At 41.9% G+C, this 21,482-nt stretch overlaps 1 protein-coding gene across 2 annotated transcripts in view; it reads right to left on the reverse strand.

Moving 5' to 3' along the window:
- PKIB (cAMP-dependent protein kinase inhibitor beta) overlaps nt 1–21,482 on the reverse strand; it is a 56,382-nt gene that overhangs the window by 12,120 nt on the left and 22,780 nt on the right. The window contains exon 1 of one of the 2 annotated variants that reach the window (XM_082480574.1): nt 9,478–9,529. The exons of the other annotated variant lie outside the window; for it this stretch is intronic. The gene's annotated coding sequence lies outside the window, so the exon portion shown is untranslated. Of the gene's footprint in view, nt 1–9,477; nt 9,530–21,482 lie in introns of those variants that run through there. 2 annotated transcript variants of the gene reach the window in all.

The following is a 21,482-nucleotide window of genomic DNA, read 5'->3' on the forward strand; positions in this document are numbered from 1 at the left end:
ACTGAATCAGAAGTTATCTGCAGCAAGTAATAAATGAAGTGACATTAGCTGAAGGCAGTCAATACCAAGCAAGCGAGCAAGTCACTTTCCAAATGTCTCTGAGTGACCAAAAGCAATGACAGACATAAGCTTTAGTAGACTTAACAGGAAACACAATTCAACAGGGAAGAAACTCTAATGCATCGGCTGTGCTGGAAAGAAATCAAATGCATCCCCTGCTACGGAATAAGAAACGAAGCTCAATGGAAACAAACAAACTAACCAACCTAATTCTTCCTCTTATATTTTGGCCATTCATCCTCACAGGGTTTTCATTCCCTCTTGCAAAATGTATAAATATCACCTGTCCCACATACCCACATATATATATACACAGTACACTTTCAGCCACAGAACCCTACCCTTCCAAATCCTTTCTTAAGACTTATATCTGGCCTGAAATCCAAGAGAAGTTTGCCCACCCACGGGAACATACCCAAGGGTTAATTTCAGAATTACTTAGAAATCATTTTAAGGCTAATTTGGCAGAGGCCCTGCAACTACAACATGGCAGTTAACTTGTATTTATGATTTTTCACATCGCAAAAGGCACACAAGGAACTTAATATCCTTACTGTACTACTTAGTCTTATTACTAGTCATACGTGCATCACACCTTTCCTCCGTCCTCTCCCATCTCCTTGTTCCTCAGCCTTTGAACTGGGAATTCTTTAGGGAAGAATCGAAGGACTTTTTCCCTCTGCTTTGATACCTGCTGACCCAGCATCCCACGGACACTTCCTACAACACAGACAAGTCAACGGCTACGTAAGCCAGCCTATGCACATATCCATACTCTATTCTCTATTAGAAGCAGCGAGGGATTTGGTTCTCTGCTTGCCAGCTCTGTGAAGAAAACGAATCTGACAAAACCCCTGGGAAAGGCTGAGGCAGCAAACAGCTTGTGGCGTACTGGAGTCCACCTATACAATGCACTCTAATAAAGCAATTACCACAGTGCAATATAAAATGCAATTGAGAGAAGATCAATCTACAGTTTAGCAGATGTATGAGAATGGGACAATCCTATGCACATAACCAACACACCAATGTACCCAAATTTGCTTATTGGAGAAGGCCCAAGTTTTCTTGAGATCACAAAGACATGAACGAGCAACGTCTCCAACTAGTTCAGAGTGAATCAAAGGGTACTGGTATGGACTGGAGGTGCCCAGGAATGGAGATCCTTGTGGAAGTGCTTACAGAAGAGAAGGGGTTGCAGAGAAAGAGGAGTTGCCTGGTAGCAACACGTGGGCATAAAGGGCTGAAAGTCCAGAGCAGGAGGATGACAGAGCAGTAAGAGGCATGGGGAGCCCATCATGGTGTTTTTGTACATAGAGAGAAGGGAAGATTAACTGAGGGTCTATGTGAGACAAAGAAATGACAGGGCAAGCTAGAGCGACACAGGAAGAAAGGAGCCTCTGGAACCTTTCTGAGGAAGAGGAACTAAATCAGTAATGAGGAGCTCCTTTGCAGGGCAAGCGGGATGGAGGCTGGGAGGAAGAGAAGCTTGGAAAAGTTTGGGGAGCATTTCAGGAGACCAGCTCTGCTGGAGGATGTGCACAGAGATGGGCACTATAGAGGTAGCAGTAAAACAGGCAACATTTTTTGCTTAAAAGATTATGTGTGCAATTATCCCAATATGCCCACATGTAGAAAACCTAAAGAGTCTGCACAAGAAATACAAGGACAGTTTACTACACAAAGGATTTTTTTTTTTGAGGGGGATAAATTATTTTGTTAACATGACATGTGCCACAACGCCTAGTTAACTAAATACGTAGTACTTGTGATGACCTTTACAGACTGATGTGCAGACCCCTCAAAAGAACAAGCAGCTGCAGTGCGAGCTCCCACACAGGCATGCCTCTTTTTTGCCCTGCCAGCAGCTCCCTATCAGGGGGAAAAGTCCCTGTTTATTTCACACTCGGACCTCCAGAGGCTCCCCTGGAGGCAGAAGCGAGTTTGGTGAAAGGACCCAACCCAGCTCTTCTCCCCATCTAGCCGTTAGGTGGTAACAGCCTGGAGGGGACCAGGAATGGTGTGCGAAGTGCAGCAGGCACCTGGCGAAGTCCCTAAGCCTTCAAAGCATGAGACTATTGCCATTTAAAAAGCAAGGACAAGCTCTCAGAAGCACTTCATTGTTTTAGCTATGCAAATGAAAGCCCACTTTTGGTTTTATCATCTTTGTGACGGCCAGATAATATTCCAAGATTAATCATATCTTATTCGTATGATTCCTCCTCCTTCAAACCTATGAGCTGTGGTTTTTATGGCCTGGATCAGACCTGGACAGCATCCCACCCTATGGGTGGACTTCTGCCCTGGTCAGCTTCAGCTGGACATTACTGACGTGAAAATACTTGTGTTTAGCCAGTTTTGCAGTCACAGCCCTTAGTGCTTCTTCACCTGAAGACAGACGGGAGAGGATACGCTCCGTCTGGTAATGATACAGTTCATGTCTGAGGAACACTTGGAAAAGCTAAAGTGTAACCAAATACAAGCACCGTTGTTCTCCTCAAATTGGAATAAAGCTTTACTATTTAATTATTTTGGTTTTGCACTCTGATTTCATAGTGCCAAACACACAAGGAGAAGTCACTATTTCCAGACCAAGAATTACTCATAGCAGTCTGTTCTAATTAAAAAAGAAATAAACACACAAAAAACCCCAAACAAAACAAAAAACCTCAAACCAAACAAAAGAAAAAAAAAACCAAACAAATAAAAAACCCCAAACATCCCCCCCTCCAAAAAACAACACACAAACCAAACAAAAAAAAATTGAAATGAAACTTAGTAAATAATTGCTACTTACTCAGAGACACCTGGATACAACATTTAAATCAAAGTCAGCTTAACCCTCACTCTTTATTGAGCAATCAAAGTACTAATGTAATAATAAAAGCTAATTTTATTTTCTTTAGGATAGCAAGCTGCAACAAAGCTTGCTTGTCTTTGTCATAAGTGAGTTTGTAAAAACCTGGAATGTTTCAATTTATTATTCAGCTAGCTTCCTTAAGCACCAGCATGAAAGGGAAAGCAGTTGACAACCTCAGCTATTTCACTAGCCTTTATTGTTGACGAGAGCATTTTTCCACCCTGTTCATACAAAGTAAATACCAGCCCCTAGAGCTGCTAAGGTATCTTGTAGACATCACCCCAACACTTCACTCAAACGTGGTTCTCAGGGTCTCAGCAGTCTTTGCTTTCACCATGAAGCTCTGCATAACTATTTCGCCCCGTAATTATTTATTTTGTCTCACTCCAGTTGCTTTTTCTGCTCCACAAATGATCCAGGTTTCCTGAACTATTATTCTGGCTTATCCACGAATGCTTCCGAAAATCCAATCCAAAACACCTCATTTAGCATTCTTCACTGGATAGGATGTTGGAAAGAAAGTCATATTTGCGCAACTCAATAAATGTTTAGTTAGTTAATAAAATATTATTGTTGTTCTTAACTCAGTTCAAGGGTAGTAAAAGGTCTTTGGTTTTCCAAATATAAGCGAACTATTGTAGGACAATTCTATAAAGCCATCTCAGCTTGAAGAAGAGCTGGTCTACCCAAAAGTTTTCCAATGACATTCTTCTAACTAATAAAAGATATTTTATCTCCCTAAGAACTTTGTCTTGACCATGTCCTTAGGCCACCACAGGTGCTGGAAAGTTCCACAAAAACATTTTAGTTCAGTTTGCCCCGAGGAGAAGATGAACCAACAGAGATCACTGTGCTTTTCACAGTAATCTGATGACTTTAAGTGAGCTCCGGCAGAAAACAGCCATTTGGGATGTGAAGTCTAATGCAAACAAAATGGAGCTAACCCCCAACTGCAAGTCACCCTGGTGCACTGAAGCACCCTCTAATGAGTTACTAAAGTTTCCTACTGCTGTGCTTGACATGTCGGTGACACATCAGTTAACACCCACAAAGATGAAAAATCAATAGGACACAGGGCTACATTTTGAGATGTTATGCAACTTTTCTGCACTGTCTTCTAAAATTGCATTTTAAATCTGGACCTTTAGTTCCCTGCTCTGTAGGTTCCATTTATATTTTATTTACGCTTTAGCAATTTTTTTTTTTTGCTTCAGATACAATATTTCTTCAATATTAAATGAAGAATTTTTCATTTTCATTTCATTCTCCAACATACATCAAGCTGACTCTAATACAATTCCACTCAGGTCATATCCTCTAGAACATACCTTTTCAATCTTGGCAGTAGTCCCGTTTACTGACTTTAATGAAATTACAGCTGGAAAAATCTGACCCCTCCCATGATGCCTCACCATGAAAATAGACTGAGATTCAAGAAATGTGTCTTCCCCCTTAGCCCTGTAATTTCAGGTAAATAATGACCTGGATTCACAAGACTTGCCAATTACATTTACAATAGACTTTAACTTACAAATAAAAAAAATAAATTCAATCAATTACAATTCACTGAAACATATCCCAATAGTACAGGTTTACATTTTGATCCTGCAGTTATGCATGTACCTAACTTTATCTAATTGCAAGGCTTCTGTTCCTTCCACTGAAATTTGATAATACAGAGGTGAGACAGCACTAGAAACACAGCTTTTTAATGCTCAGGAGCACATCACTGGGTCAGATTTGGAGATAAGAGTTGTCTCCAGTGGATCAGACACCTGCCTATACAGTCCCTGGTTATTTGTCTGCACCAGAAAGTCTGTGACTCCACCTTAATGGTCAGCGACCACACAGGCACAAACGATCAGAACAAAGCAAGTCTCAGATTTACTCCTCTGCCAGAAAATTTTGAGACTGGGGGAAAGACTTACCAAAATTTTCCACAGAATAGGGAATATGGGGGCACAAATATTTGAGAGCATCTTGTCCTTAAATTTTCTGGGAATGAGCCAGCTGCACCCTGCTCCACTGAATAGCACCAATGAAATAGAATTTCCAATAAACAAAAAAAATAACCCTGAACCCACAATCTCTGGAGGACTAATGATGGAAACAAATAGGTTATATGATTAGCCACAGTACATACTAAGAACTTTTTCCTTGCAACTTATTTTGGATTAATTTTAGTCTTCAGGTGAGTTTATCTGCAGTACTACACTTGCACCTGCCTTCCTATTTTTAGATGACTCCATTTGTTTCCTCTGTGTCTCTTCTGTGTCTCTGCTGAAAGGATACGATTGATCACAGCGATTTATAAACCTCCCTGACTTTCATGCTGTTTCAGAATGTCTCTTTTTCCTATGAGAACAGGCCTAATAGGTGAAATTCATACTAGTTATAAGCCTAAACAAGTCAGTGGAATTACACCTGGGATTCATTTGGTTTAATTTCTTTAGCCTTTCAATACACTTCTATTTTATGAAAGTATGAATCATCTCTATTACCCTCCAATGCCTTTAGCTTAGGACATTAAAACACACTTCCTATCTTAGAGCTTCATGGTTATAAACTAGTTTGTTAAAATAGCCATATTTTGATCAAAACTCTAGTAAAATATACTAAGGAAATTATTTTATGGTCTCCCTGAGCTTACTTGTCAATTGAGGAAAATTATTGTCTTTCCGAAAAAGTAAGTAAGTCCTAAGAGCAAATCCCTGCCTCCAAATATTATAGCCTATCTGTTGTTCAAGAACAAACATCAAAGAGTCATTTCCAAGGCATGCGCTGGGCTGGCAGTCAGATAATTTCCACACAGTTGAATTAACATATTTTAAATTAATTCAATCAAGATAATCTCTCATTAAGGCAGATGGCTTTAAAAGAGTCTTTTCCATTTTGGTAAATGATCCTTCAGTAAACACACTCTGCTATCAAAACACCTGGATAAAGTCCTTCAAATAAGGACCAAAAAAAGTGCATTTATATCCCAAAAGATGAGGCTGTGAAAACAACCAGAGATGACAGTAGAAAGTTAAAGTGTGCTTTTTATAAATGACTCAAATGAAGTACGGCTGGGCCCTTAAGCTATTTTAGCTGGAATGCCACCAGGCACAGAACTTTTATTTAACTTTCTTAATCTACGTGGGCCATTGACGCTTAAGGAAAAGTGGAGGCATGGAAACCAAAATATAAGAAAGACATTCAAGTCTTGTTCCTATTTGTCATACAAACAGCTTCAGTTGGGAGGTTCGCATACTGAATCTTTCGCTTTCAGAAGTGTAACAATCGACTTTGTTCATCCTCATCTTCATTATTTTTAATTTAACATTTAGTCTGCTATATTCTGAGTGAGAGGTGGGTTTAATTTTGACATGTCAGACTGGAGCCATTCTCCCACAAGGAGTGGCAAAAGCAACAAGTAAGCAAGATCCGTCTGAGCAAATGTTTTCCCTTTGCTTTCCTTTAGAGCAGAACCGGATAGGATCTTCCTACTGAAAACTGTTTTCCCCTGTAAAGGAATCTGCATTTCCACTGCACAGGGGTCTGTTGGAGCCACGCTGTTCCTGAATCACATCAATTTTAACAAAACTTTTTCACTAGGTCCAGGCAAGAGAGAGCTCGCTGGCTGGTGCCAAAGAGCTGCCCACCTGTAGTGAGGGGCTGGCACAGGGTGGAAGGACAGTCAGCTTGAGTTACTGCAGATTAGGCGAGTGCTTTGCTCTCTAGGCCCTTCCTTACCTCTGAAGTTCTCGCTTGCTGGTTTCATCCCTGCAAGCACACAAACACAACCTCGCGGGATTTCCTCACCCTGGCGAGAGCCTGTGTACAGCACCAGTGGTACAGGACGTTTCCTAAAATGTTAGGCTGGGAAAGCACAGACCTTGCTGGGCTTTCTCATGGGAGGGTGGTTCCTTCACGCTGTCATCTGCCAGTGAGACCAAGATGGCCAAACCCTGGCAGCCGCACAGGCACGTAGGAGATGGGGCATCCTTCACCTCAGCTCATCCTTCCCTCACCCTGAAAGGTGCAGCACCAGCCCCCGCCTCTCCTCTTCCAACCCTCCCATGGCAGCAAACACCTTCCCTCCTCGTTCTCTGCCCTTCTACAGCAGCAAATTCACTCCCCACCAACATATAACCCCCCCAGGACACTCTCACTCCACACAGAGAGTGCAGTGCCCCCTCCCCATCCAGCTTCTCCCACCCTGCCCCATAGGAAAACCATAGCAAGAGCCTACCCTGTCCCCACAGAGGCTCTTCCCTGGGCAGCACCACGCGTGAAACACCCCCCACCCCCCACCCCCCCACCCCCCGCAGAAAGACAGAAGAATGAGCAACACAACCCGGAGAGGGGGAGTTAATCACGTCTGCCATTTCGCTCGCTCACTGAAGGCACTCTGATGCCGAGGAACGAGGCACCCAAAGAATTCATTTCCAGTTGGCTAAAGATTACTGTTTCAGCACTGACATTTCATAGATTTTGTGTTTAATTGGAAATATCACCCTTGCAAGCTCCTCTAAGGATTTTGCAGCCTCCGTGGCATTTGGGCAGTGTGTATACATACCTGTGTAATGTATTGTCTGAGTTCAGGAACTGCTGAATGCTCAGAAATAAATTTTTCCCATCTGCTAAGCTAATGACCTCTTCTAAAACGTCTACGAGCTGTGAACATTTCCTTTTTTAGCTTTGCCAGCGTAATTATATTACAGCCTGACACCCAGCAGTGTAAATTAATCTCTCTTCCTTTTTTTCCCCCATGCAAATTCCTCAGAAGTGGATTTTTACCCCCCCATTTTGTCTTATTAAGCACAGAAAGGGAAAGAAGGAGAAAAACAGATGGGCACTATCACATTATCACTGAGTGAATCTTTTTGCAAACTGATACTTCTGTGCCTAGACAGATTGAAACCAATACCAAGAGCATTTTGCAGGACACATTCTACAAAGATGCATCTTTCCCAGAAACACACAGCCCTAACTGCATTGCTTTATGGAAACTCCAGGGGAGTTTTGTTTGTGGAAGTATGGAGTTGAGACACAAACCTGGAAATGATACCAACTGACAAGTGCAGATCTTTGGGGGGGTTCCGCTGCTGTTATTGTAGTACTCAAAACATTTACTCCGTGTTTTATGTACACCTGCATCTTCAAAAGGTCAAAAATAAGGAGGATGCTTGTCGTGCTTTCCTGATGAGCGCATAGCCTTAGAGACAGATGGAGGATTACCTTTTCTAAACTCCACTCCACACTGGAGATGAGTAGAGCCTATACCTCCTCCCTTGAGTCTTGTATGAATTTGGGTGGAGAACGGTAGATGGTGTGATTTCAGGGGACTTTTTTTTTTTTTTTTTTTTTTTTTCAGATGACCTCTTGTTCTTGAAGAGCTACAAAAGCCTACAGGCACCACAGGAAACATTTTTCTCTGGTCTTCTCTGCTACATTTTTATGGCGCACTTTGGTTGTGGTTTAGGCCAAAATCCACTACTGGGGACCTGAGGGAACCCAATGGGAGCAGTTGAAAGTTTTAGTTGAAAGTATCTTGTGTTTTTCTCAAGAAAATGCAGAAATAATTCTGAATTTTCTTGACTGCAGACAAAAAGACATGACCTTTCACCAGACATGCATGCTACACTCATTTTGAAACTATGGGTCACATTCTGTTCCTTATAACATCAACCAAACCACTACAGATTTGTTCAATGAAACAAAGGGTTTAGGAGAGAGCTGACGGAAAATAAATCTCTGCAGATACCCCTCCACAAAAGCCCTGCTCATTTATTCTTGGGGGGGAGGAGGGGGAAGAGCAAGATTTATTCCCGCCTTAGAAGTTTTAGCATACCTCCCTGAACTGTAAAGAGTCCCTCAAATTTGTGAGGGCTGTGTGCAGGCCAGGTCCAAGCACAAGCAGCTATTTGTGCTCAGTTCAGAGATGTTCGTGGCCAGTGCTCCATCTCAGACTCCTCCTGGTCACAGAAAGCTCCAGAAACCTGGCTGTGAAAGGGATATCTCTACAGTACCAATATGACAATCTGTGTTTGCCACATAAATGGTGGCTCTCCCTGGTTTCGCCTCATGAATCCCTCTTCCTCTTTGAAGAAGGAAGAGGTGCACCCACAAAAGAACTGAACCCATTGCTGTACTTCTCAGCAGGGAACTCCCTAAAGCACTAACAGTTACAGCCAAAGAACAACATTTGAACATATAAACTTTAGTTGTTTTTTTTTTTTTTAATCTAACCAAATTTATTATATCAAACAAATTTCTTACTCTAATGTTTCAGCAGAGAGCCCAGACAGACAAAGATGACTTCTGAGGTGCGTAAAGCCCAGCGAGCAGGAGAACACTGGCAAGGCTACGAACATTTAAATAATAGGGAACTTTTCTATTGGCTTAGTTTGTTCAAAGCAGTATGGAGACAAGCAGAGCTCTTTAGTTAAAGTTCATTAGGAATGCTAGATGCTTATGAAACCTTGTTAAAACAGTTTTAAAAACAGCCTAAAAGAGGTAGAGAACACAAACGGTAGAATACAGCAAATGAAAATATGAAAAAAACTACTTACAGGACAGCAAAAAGGGATTGATGAATACCAGAGACACCCAGAAACACTAGAATGTGATCTCAATGTCTGGCTTTCAGCTGACTACAGCAAAACACCAACGGAAAGCTGAACTGTTACCAAGAGGGAAATGAAACTTGAATACATTTAAAACAAACAAACAGACTACAAATTCACGTACAGGAGCACGTGCCTTACAGGTAGGCTTCTGGACTTCAGCCTTTCCATTCCGGGCATTTCTGGTACAAAAATAAGTCCTTAACAACCACGTCATAAAACCAATTCTCCATCCTCCCGTAAAGGAGGACAAATCTCTGCACCAGTAGTGCTGCTACATTCACCTCAAAGGTGGCAACAGCTGCCTGGACACCATGCAAGAAAGCAAGCCGTGTCTGCTCAATGGCATTCTGCTATCTGAAGCGATGATATGTAACTATGGCATAAAAACTGCTTTCACACCTTTATGAGATAAATAGTACTTTCCCACCGCATTTTCAGCAAATGTCTACAACAGAGTTAATGTTTTCAGCATCTACACACAGAGAGTTTTACAGTGGACAAGAAAGCTACCTGGAAATAACCATACCGCTTAATTTTGTATTAGCTGTAAGCCAGCTTGCACGGAGAACCGACCAGCCTGCAGGGAAGAGGGTCATCTAAGTATGGTTTCTTGGCAATCTGCCCAATTCAGCCCCCCCCCGCCAAATGCCAAGTACTTTCAAGTTCACGGTTCAGATATGCCTTCAGCCCCACAGCATGATCTTTCTTGAAGAGGGGCTGGGCATGAACTTCAGAAGAAAGCCACCGCTTGAGCTGTGAGCAATCACAGAGAAGAAGATCCGTGAAGGTGCCAGCAGCTCAGGCTTCCGCCGTCCCCTCCAAAATAACCTGCCATCACACAGCTACCAGAGAAGCAAATCAACACTGGAAAAGCCTCTCTGCTTTTAAAAATCAGAAAGGCTGAAACAATTTGGAGCTATACAAATAAAAAAAGCTTCTTGTGTGCTGAGTACGTCAGCACGGGGAAAAAAAGGAAAGGAACACTGAAGAAAAATTAACTTCTCAGTTGAGGAAATGACTCAACATTTCGCACAAAGTCAAGATAGTCTCCACCTGACATTTTTCAAAGGTCAGTCACCCACAGATGGGAGATTGGGGGGAAGGTGGGGTTTTATTTACCACTGGATAGGTTTCTTCCAACACAGAGGACCCAAGCTGAGTAAAACTCAGCTGCTGTAAATCTAGAGCAATCCCACAGGAGTTATGTTCCTCTGGATGTCCACCAGAGCAATTGAGATAGGGGTCTTACCACGAACTGTTCACATTAGCCAATTAGTTACTAAAGTGAAAACGGGACATTTCAGTGGATGTCAGTGGGATGATGAAGTCAGGTAGCAGAAATAGAAATCAATTTGCCTAGATACATATTCCTGTTTTGTACTGTCATCTCTTTTTCAAATGTTTAACCTAGACATAGATAGAAGCGAAAAAAATGAAAGAATTTGTTTAAATGGTTATATTAAGTTAGCCTTCAAATCACTTATGGATTTATTTGGGTACAGTATGAAACGACACTGAAGTCTACACCGATCTATTCAACAATTCAGCACTTGCCAAGTATAACCTTTTCTTCCCCATATTCTCTCTTGGATGAACATTCTTCCCTCTGCACTTTCATATTAAAAGTGATAATACTTTGTGAAACTCAGTACAAACTTTGCGAAGGGCTTAGAGAACCCTGACTGTTCACAGGTACTAGTTATGAAAAATGCTGCTCCAGAAAGTTACTAGAATAATAATATAAAGATCAGCATTTTGAAGTAGATAAGGGTTCATCATGGAGAGTTTACTGGATTTCAAAATACTGCAAAATAAATTGTACCACTTCTCAACCTCCACCTCAACATTTCTGCAACAGTAACTGATACAAATAGAGAGAGCATAAATTTACAGCAAAAACTGCAGTCTTCCCTGAAGCTTTTAGTACCCTGTAAAATTAGTTTTCTTCTTGTGCCTATTTTATTGGTTTTGCTTAATTAACACTATCCAGAAGAAACTTCAAGGACATAACTGTCCTTAACCACTGGTTACGAGATATGCTTCATTTATTTTACAAGCGTAGTTGGCAAGGCAAAGCAAGAATGGGTTTCTAATCAAGAACCAGGATCTGAAGAGGCTAGTGTGAATAAAGGGAGAGAGAAAACATTATCTGGGTCACACCTACCTGAGCTGCAGTAGTGGAAAAGAAGTACGTGATGGACACACACCACCCAGCTGGGGTAATGCAATGGCTGGAGCCCCATTAGCCCCCTTTCCAACCTATTTTCTTTCCTTCTATTCCTCCCCCCGCTTCCTTTCAATAAATCGTATCGGCAGGGAAGCACAAAATTGTGAATGTTATCTCAAGTTAAAATGTTCTTTTGTTCCAAATCTGTTGCTCACCGGAAGACCAAAAAACATGCTTTTACTTCAGCTGACATATTACTGGACAAACCGTTGGTACAGCCAGTGCTCTGAACCACATCCTAAACCCAAAATGCTTTCTTTGCACACATGCCCTTTCAAACCTGACATTTTCTGTGTTGATTTTAGCTGCTTTATAGTTACCCAAGTGCTGAGGAGAGGAAGAAAACAACATGCACATACAAAAGGTCTGTTGATGGGCTCCCTCTTTTCTATTTTAAAGTTCAAAAGCGTATACATTATACATCTTTGCAGCTCTCTGGGGTTTCTACCGACTAAAGGATAGATTTTGCTGATCTGTTACTGCAGCTTCCAAAGTTGTGGCTCAGCAACCATACTTTCACACTTAGAAGTTTGGCAAGTGGCTTGGTGCCAGATAAACTAATGATCTAACAGCTTCCTAATATGCAGCAGGATGTTTTAATGAAAGTATGTCCACTACATATGTAAGGACAGATTATTTGCTGTAAACTCAGATAGACTTTGTTGGTCTTGCAGAGCTGACGGCTTTCTGAATCTCCCAAACAACATAATGTTTGGGTTGTGGAAAGTCTATTCTGGCATGTCATCATTTATCAAGAAACAAATTTTGCATTTCTTATTTCAAGAAATTTATTTTCCAAATAATATTGCTGAGACCTTTACTTGCTGAGTTTTTCTACAGTAAGTTCTATTTATTCATTTTTTAACAGATGAAGAAAGTCTCAACTTGAGTTCAGTGCACTTGAGAAGCTCAGTTAAGTCTGAACCATTCCTTTCGTAGACCAACCAAGTTATCTTGTATGAAGTTTTTAAAGAAATTTAAATTAGAACCTGAGATATGTTATTGGCTTGATGTCCAGAATGCTCTTAGGTTTATAAATAAAATGCTTACTTATTCATATAAAGGCATTTCAGGTTATTTGTAATTTACATTTATTTTGTATTATTAGGTACGGATACCTCCACATCTCCTACACTGAAGTCTAAGGACATATGTCATCCAAATTCTTTTTTCTCTAAATGCTGTTGCCATAGCCATTAAGGTGAGATGACTTCACTGGATATGGAACTGTTCAGACTCACACCACAGCTGATGAAAAAGACCCTTCTCTAAAGCGAATAAAGGTGGAGTCAAGCCTACTGCAAGCAGCCCTATGCAAAGCCAAGCTTCTTGTGGACCGTCATGATGAAGGCCCACTACTGTCCCTGGACCTCATCTTGCCTCTTTTCTTGTTCCCCGCATCACAGTTTTTCATAGCGTCTGGGAGTGGATTTTTCTTCATTCTTCAGCCAAGAGCATGTGTGTGTATAAGACAGGTGCCACAACACCTTTGCTTGAGGTACCAGACCTGCAAGGTAGAAAGAAGCCAAACCGCAAAATGAGATGCCAAAGTTTCCTCTACTAAGTTGGATGCTTCAGAAAGCTGCTTCAACCTACAAATCTCATACATGAGAGCCACTTGGAACTAACCAACAGGTAACACCTGGGAGAAGGGCATGCCTGGGGATCCTACCCATCACAGACTTCCCCTTGCTCTGGGTTGCCAGGAAGCACCTGCATCTACTCACCGCTCACTTCAGCTGATGGAGAAATCACTACCTCTGCAATGACTCCTTCAAATCACCAGGCAGACTTCACTCCTCCTTTTGAAAACGTGTCCAGAGGAAGATACCTAGTGATTTGAAGAAAAACTGCCTTGAGCTTCTGTCTCCTGGGTGAATGCTTTGATCCCTAGGGAAAAGATTAAATTGAGCAATAGCACTTTCCACTGTGCAGAAGTATCGTAACTGAAATCCTGCTCTTTTGATGTCAACGTTAAGTTTTGTCCTAGCATTTACACTTTAACCTCTAATACAATGCCTTCTCTGAGGGGGGGGGGGGGGGAAATATGTCACAGAAGTTGGTGGTCAGGACTGGCATTCATCAGGCCACCACTTGAAACACAGAGGAAAAATATTATGCTTGAAACCTAGAGACTGCTTCTGTAATTTATGCAGTGACTATTTCTTATACAAGAAGGCCTTGGAGTCAGTCCAACATTCACAACTTCCACATTTCCAGCTGAGTACCGTAATGACTGTACTCATTTTGTCCCCACACACCCTGAATTCTTACCTGTCCTCTTCTCTAATTAGCTCCCAACTGGCTGGATAAAAAGTGTCCACAGCATTGAGCTGTTAGAAAGGGGTTAAACCAAACACGAGTAAAACCAAAACAAAGTTAAACCCAATACCTGTATGTTCATTTAAGTAAGACTTGATAATGAAAACATTGACCATGCCGCAAGGAACTGCTGAGTATTTGAAAGAATATTTTCCTTGCATGGCCAGTATTGCGTTAGCAAAATACTGATAAAGAAAGCACTAAAGAGGACCCCAACAAGATGCTGTTCTCGTGGAGACAGCAGTTGCAAAACATCTTAGGACATTTACATGCTTCTTGTAACTGAAAGTAAATGAGATCAACCACAACACAGACCTGCTGATCTGATGATAGGACAGTTGTAATTGCCACTGTCGCTACATGCCTGGTTTGACTCACTGCACTTAGTAGTTTGACTTTTCTGATCACCCTAGAGGGAACGTTATTAGAATTTGTCCCTGCCAGTGAGGTGTTACCACACCTACAAATAAAGAAACACAATTAAAAGAAAGTTGAAGAGTCACTTTTCAATTGTATGTATTATTTGCGTGTACCAAACTCAAACAGTGATTATCTACTCTGGAAAGAGTTTCTGGACAGCTTTAATACAGCTAAACTCAGGACAAAAATGATGTCTCTTGCCAGCCTTTGGTAAAGTTTAAATGCACTGCGTACATTAGTTTGTCAGGAATACTGGAGTTAGAGTCCTGGAAAAAGTAAAGGAGCTCAGCGTAAGCTGCTAGACACACAGTACTTGAGAAAAACTGACCACTAACACGCCTGAAATAAATAGAAGATAATTGTGCAATTATTTTGGAAACCTTAGGCATCAATTTTTGTGTTTATCATTTCTAGGACACCTGCGTGTCTCCTACTCCCACCTCAATCCCCAAACACTGACAAGCTGCACTGACTTCAAGAGCTGGATCATCACATAGTGAAATCTGAACCGCTGCCAAGACGTACTTCATCATACATCAGAAAAAGCCCCTTGTTTTGTTCCTCTCACCACACAGAAAGACTACTTACCCAAGCTCCGCAAAGGAGTCTTTACGTTCCTTTTTTGGAGAGCAGTTCTCTGGCACATCCCAAGTTAATCCCTAAATTTGAAGTTGGTGAACTCTTAGCAACTGCTAAGAACAGAGTGAAGACCAGTTGTCAAGGCAGCATAACCGGATGAAATTAAGTGACTTTTGATAGACAAACTAATGATCCTGCCTCACTGTCAACTCAAGGTCCTGCGTTTTCTGGGAAAGACTCTTTGCTCTCCTTATTGTCAGCCAATCTAGCAAATTTCAGCTCCAAAAGTAACATTTTCGGGGAAAAGATGCAATGCCAAACATTCACCCGTGGCTCAAAAAGGAAGTATCCTTGTTATATACTTTACATGTCACAATTTTAGAAACTTTAATTTTAGGAAATAAAATAAATTCTGCAATTTTCCTAACTTTGTTTCACATTTATTAAGTCATTATTTCAGACTATTTGTGGGCACGTTTTAGATGATGTCTTTGTATCTGCCCATTCTGTATGGATTCTGACTCTGCGGCTGAAGAAAAGCACGAGCTTTCTGAGTTTTTCTCAAAGTCAGCTGAGGAGGGGAAGGGAGCAATTAACATAATTAGGAAGAGTACAAACTAGTCCAACTTTATTCTGTTGAGTCTTCTAAAAAAGAGTTCTGCAAATGAAAATGAACTAGGGTCACTGCTTCTGGGACAACTCAAAAACCTAATTAAATCAAAGCAAGGAATCCTACTTGACTTTGCTGAATACTTTACAAACAGATGGGGTGAATGAGACAAACAGAGTTGTTCTGTTCAGATGGGAGTAAATAGCTGAGGCAGCCAGGTGGAAATCAATGATTTACACTTCCAGCACTGGTCAAACGTCTTCCTCACCGAGCAGATTTACGAGGCCACAGGGTCTGAACTCCAGTACAGGATCAGTAAAGGTGATGACTATCTGTGAAACACATATTACACCTCCCTGATGCAGGAGGTCACTAAGCCTCTTGCCAGTGACTACTGGTTTGTTGAAAGGGGCTTAATTATTTTTTCCGTCTGTCTTTTTGTCTATCTGAACATGTACCCGCTGTCTTTGGCTCATTTCTTGCTCCTGCTCCCAGAAATCGCTCCACTTTATTTTGGACCTTGAATACAAGTTCTTTGAACTTATTTGAGGCTAGAACACCAGACAGTATTACTTCTTCATTTGTTGAAGCAGAAATAAAACTTCATTTTTGTTTTACTAAACTACCTCAGGTAGGTGTTTGTTGGAATGCAGTTCTGCTTTCCTGCCAATTATTGCAATGGCTTCTTGCCAGCCATCATTTTGAGACGTTAAATACTAGCTTCTAGATGAGCAGCAATGCTAAAGACAACAGAACATCACTCTAAAGAAAACAGGTGGCAGCATGAAAGGAAAGCAAAGATTTTCCTGTTTGGACAGTTGCCGACAAGTCCTGGCTAAGTAACTCCCTTATGAATACAAGGTAGGGTTTTGTCAAAATAGAAGTTTGTCAACATCTCAAAACCAGCACACTTTTCATCATGTCAAGGCTGACTTGGTGGAGAATAGCAGTGATATCCTGCATTACTTGTAGGCCTCAGATTGGGGCAGAATATGCAGCTAGGAGGAAGTGTCTGGGACAGAGACAGAAGTAGAGGATAAAGCAAGGTTGTAAAACTTGGTGATGTAATATCATAGAATAATTCAGGTTGGAAGTGACCTCAGCTGGTCACCTACACCAACCTCCTGCTCAAAACAGTGTCAATACTTTATTCAGACCACACTGCTCAGGGATTTGTCCAGTCAGCTTTTTAGTATCTCCAAGGATGGAGACCCCACAACCTTTCCAGGCAACTTGTGCCAGAGGTCATCTGTCCTCATGAAGAAAAAGCTTTTCCTTACCTCAGGTCTGAATCCGCCCTGTCCTAGTTCATGACCATAGTCTCTTGTTCTCCTGCTGTGCAACTCTGTAAAGACCCTGGCTCCATCTTCCCAGTGTGGGAAGGCTTCCTTCCCTTATAGGTGTGGGAAGGCTGCTCTTAGATCCCCCTAAAGTCTTCTCCAAACTGAACAAGCCCTAGTCCCTCAGCCTCTCCTCACAGGGCAAGTGTTCCTTCCCTGACCTATGTGGTGGTCTCCTGCTCTAGTTTATCAACATCCTTCTGGCAAGGCAGGGGCTAAACTGGACACAGTCTTGCAGACATGGTCTAACGAGTGCACCTTCCTTGGTGAGTAATGTTTAGTTGGGTGCAGGCAATGGACAAAGCAGGGTAAGATGGTCACAGTTACCAAGAGGTTTCAGGTTGAGCGGCTCACCCTGACAGGTGTGCAAAAGATGGGGAGCTATCAACTGATCCCGCAGGATTTTGTATTCTAAGAGCCTCCGTCTTTTGGAAACTGGGCATGGTGACAGATTTCCAGTTCGGCTGTGAGACATGTAGAGCAGAGCATGTGCTACTCCAAATCAGGCATCAAAAATCAGCTTTTTTACTCTGAATGGGGCTGGCACCGAGTCTGGTTTCCAGATGGTTTTCTGTTGTGTGTTTCTGTTGCTTAGAGGAACACAGCAAAATCAGAAGGGAAAGCCCTTCCCCACAGAGAAGCAAGAAATCAGGGAAACAGAAGTAAAAACGCAAAGAATAAGGAAATAATTAGTAAGTTAAGTCACTTCCTCCGTCACATTTTTCTCAAGTAAGGAACCAGCTGTGGAGGCTCTCACTTTTACGCCAAATGATTCAGTGTTCGACTCTCCTGTCTGTAGTAGCTTTGGCTGGCATTTTCCAGTCTTATTTATACAGTTAGATGCAAAGCAGCCAATTAACATGCTTGTTATTTCTTTATTAACAAACATGGTCTTTGAAAGGACAGATGCTCTTGTTTACTGTCCCCTCAGATTTCAATCAGTCTCCGTATTGGTGTTTGAGCTCTATGCTATACAAAGTCTGATTTCTTTTGCTCTTTATTTGCTTTTGATATTTATTTTTTCAAACTGCTTGATGCCTGTATTATGGTCTGTTTTATTTTTTTCCATATTTGGAAATGTTCCTTACAGCTCATTGATCTCAAATTCACTCATGAATATCATTAAAAGCCAATGGGAAAATTCAGTTTAAGAATTTGACCCCTGGAGTAACTCTGGCTTCTAAAAGACTCCCAGAACAGCTGAAGGGCACATACTTAATACAGTGGGGACATAACAAAGTTGACTTAAAGGACTGCTAACTACACTCACCTTTAACTATTTGACTATGTTCCATTTATTTATTGTATTACTACAATACTTACTTATTACCTAGCAAAAGACAACTCAAATACAATAGGGGATAATGTCAAATCAATAAACTGAAGTACAATATACAATCAAATGCCACTTTAACTCCAAGTTGTAGCACTACACTCTATTGTACTGCATACCTGTAGTATACAGGAGCACTCAATCAAGTGTTTAATTTTCATAGTTGCATACTTAAAAACGCATACGTAAGCACTCTGTACAACTGGGGCCATAATTGCTTATTTTATCTTATTTTCTAATTTTGTCTTTCAAAGAAAACAGTCGCAGGCTTAAGAGAGACCACCAGGACACAATAGGTACAAATACTCAACTTTCTAGTCTTAACCCTGAAGAGTAGCGAGTATTGTTGATTTCTACAGATATTGGGGAGAGCTGAAGTTATTTAGCAACTTAGAGGATCAAGCCCTATTAAAACTGCAGGAATGTGCAAGACTTCATCAGAAAAGTTTCTTTCACCAGGGAAATTTTCTCTTCCAACAGTAGACCTTTCCCTGACCTCCAATCTCCCATAACAGTCTGATATGCTGACACACATTCTTGTAGGTCTACTGTGCTGCCCTGGCCTAGGGCCCAGCCCTCAGAGGAGACCAAAAGAGCCATGATGCAGCAAGTCATGGAAAACAGGATTCCCTTTTCACCTCATAGCCTCCTGTCTGAGGGCAACCACAGGAGGCTGAGCCCGCAGCTCCCTGCTGCTGCTGAGAAGCAGTAGCTGGGAGAGAGGAATGGGGGCAGGAAGGCACGTTGCCCTTCTGCTGCTCTTGCAGAAGACCTTGCCTCTTGACCTTCAACCCACCTCATAAGTTTCCTCACTGCGTACCAACTTTTCCTTTCATCTTGCTGATGCAGAATTCAAGCTAGTAAGCTCTGCGAGCTTATTACTTTTCATGTCAACTACAACTTCCTCAGCTTGAAGCAGAAACCCAAGAATCTACAGGCCGTGATAGCCAAAAGGTCAAACCGCCTTTGTGCAGACATAAGCAGTGTATGGAGAGAGGGGCCAATTAACCTGTGCCCCTAACCCTGCAGAAGATAATGAACAAGTGTAACATTACTGCCAGCTGCACTGTAAAAAAGGCAACCGTGTGGTTGCAGTGGTAGGACCCTGTGGTGGTTTAATCCCAGCTGGCAGCTCTAGGAGCACGCAGCCGCTCACACAGTTCACCCCCTTGCCCCCAGAAGGGTAGGGAGAAGAGGGAGAAAAGGAGGGGAAAGGAAAGGGGGGAAAAACCTCATGGGTTGAGATAACGACAGTTTAACAGAACAACATCAGAAGAGGAAAATAGCAATAACAATATTAATAATAATAATGGTAAAAGAATATACAAGGCGCAAGTCACTCTCACCACCCAGTGAATCGGTACCATCCTGAGCAGCGATTGCTAGTACTGCACCTCCCCCGGCCAACCCCATTTATATACTAAGCATGACACCTCTGGTACAGAATATTCCACTGGCCATTCCGTCATTCTGTCTAGGCTCCTTCTCAGCTTCTGCGGGAAGCTGAAAATAGTCCTTGAAAATATAAACATCACCTGGCAATAACTACAACAATATGCATTAGTGACATTCCTTTCATACCAAATCTGAAACACAGCAACCACTAGAAAGAAAATTAACTCTGTCCCAGCTGAAACCAGGACAGACCTATGAAATACAAAGGGTGAGCAAGCAGCATTTAGAAGGGTAATTTAACTTTAATCATTGGTCAGAGATATGCAAAAGGCAGAAAAGGTATTTCAGGCTTTCCGCTGCCTTCACCACGCAGATGCCAGTATGGCAGTTAACCACCTTTTTGCACATGCCCTAGTACAAGGTGGACACAAGCGGAGCCACGTGGACATCAGCAGAGCACCGAGCAGTGTATCTGCTAGCCTGGGGTGCAGAAAGAGCAACAGACTCAAAAGCGGCTAGGGAGGGATGGTGGTGGAAAGGACCTAGTATTTCCTCTTATACTGTAGAGCCGATCCTGCCTGTTTGCCACACAGAAAGGGAGAGGGGTCAGAAATCTCCCCCAAACATCAGTATGCAATCTTTGGTGGTTTGCAGTCACGCATCATCAAATTCACACGGATAGACGCAGGTCTGAGTGAGGCTACGGCTTATTTCCGTGCAAGTTATCATACTGTGCACAGGATTTTGTAAGTGCAATTATAGTCTCTGACATCCTATCTAAAAAGAGTGGTCACCATAGTAACGCCTGAATCACATGGCACTGCACATCTGATACCAATCAATCTTGAAAACATCTTTTTAAAGAAACAGACTCCTGGAAAACTGCAGATGGAGGTTTCTTGTTGAGACTAAGAAGATGCTCTGTTATAACAAAAATGGAAACTGTACCTTATAATCTTCTCATTTGACTCTCCCTCTATACAATCCCATTCTCTATCTGCTTACAAAAGTGATGGAAAATAAAAAAGGGCAACAGTTCTGAGCTGAAAAGAGTGACAAACCACCAAATACAGCTGGCATGTAAATGATACCTTGCATTTTCCCCCCCAGAGCATAAACTGTGACTTCTGAGAATACGCCATGCTCTGGTTGCTGAAACACAACAGAAACATGCCCACCATGGTGCCTCTCCACCTTCCCAGGACATCACATTTCCCACCAAATGTTAAAAAAAAAAAAACAACAACAACAACAACAAAAACCACAACAGAAATTACATCAGCTACTTTCTCCCCTTTTGCTTTCCCAGTCTGCAATTTAATTTAGTTGATTAGAGTTGTGTTCCTCTGTGTGGGTAAAAGAAGAAGAGGATGTTTAAGGAAAGGATGTTTGTACGTAGCTTGGCACCATGGCTTTCTTAAGTGCATTCTGCCACCTGCCCTCCAGACACATCCAGCAGCCAAAGAGCTGATGAAGTTCCTATATGACTCTGGGGGTTTTGGTGAGTTGCTTTTATTTACAGCTCAGCTTCACTCTAGCAGCCTTTGGGCAATCTGTGCCTGCTCCTCGACCTGTTTCAACAGCCTGCTGCCTCTAGTCATCCTAGCAAGGACACGGCTACGGGTTGATGAAAATAATCCTAGCAAATAACTCATGCACAAAGTTCAATCAGGTTCAGCAGTATTCCCAAGATAGTGTCGATATTTCCTCTTTGATTCTATC

The sequence above is a fragment of the Vanellus vanellus genome (genome assembly GCF_965231255.1).
Source record: "Vanellus vanellus genome assembly, chromosome: 3".
Taxonomy (NCBI): domain Eukaryota; kingdom Metazoa; phylum Chordata; class Aves; order Charadriiformes; family Charadriidae; genus Vanellus; species Vanellus vanellus.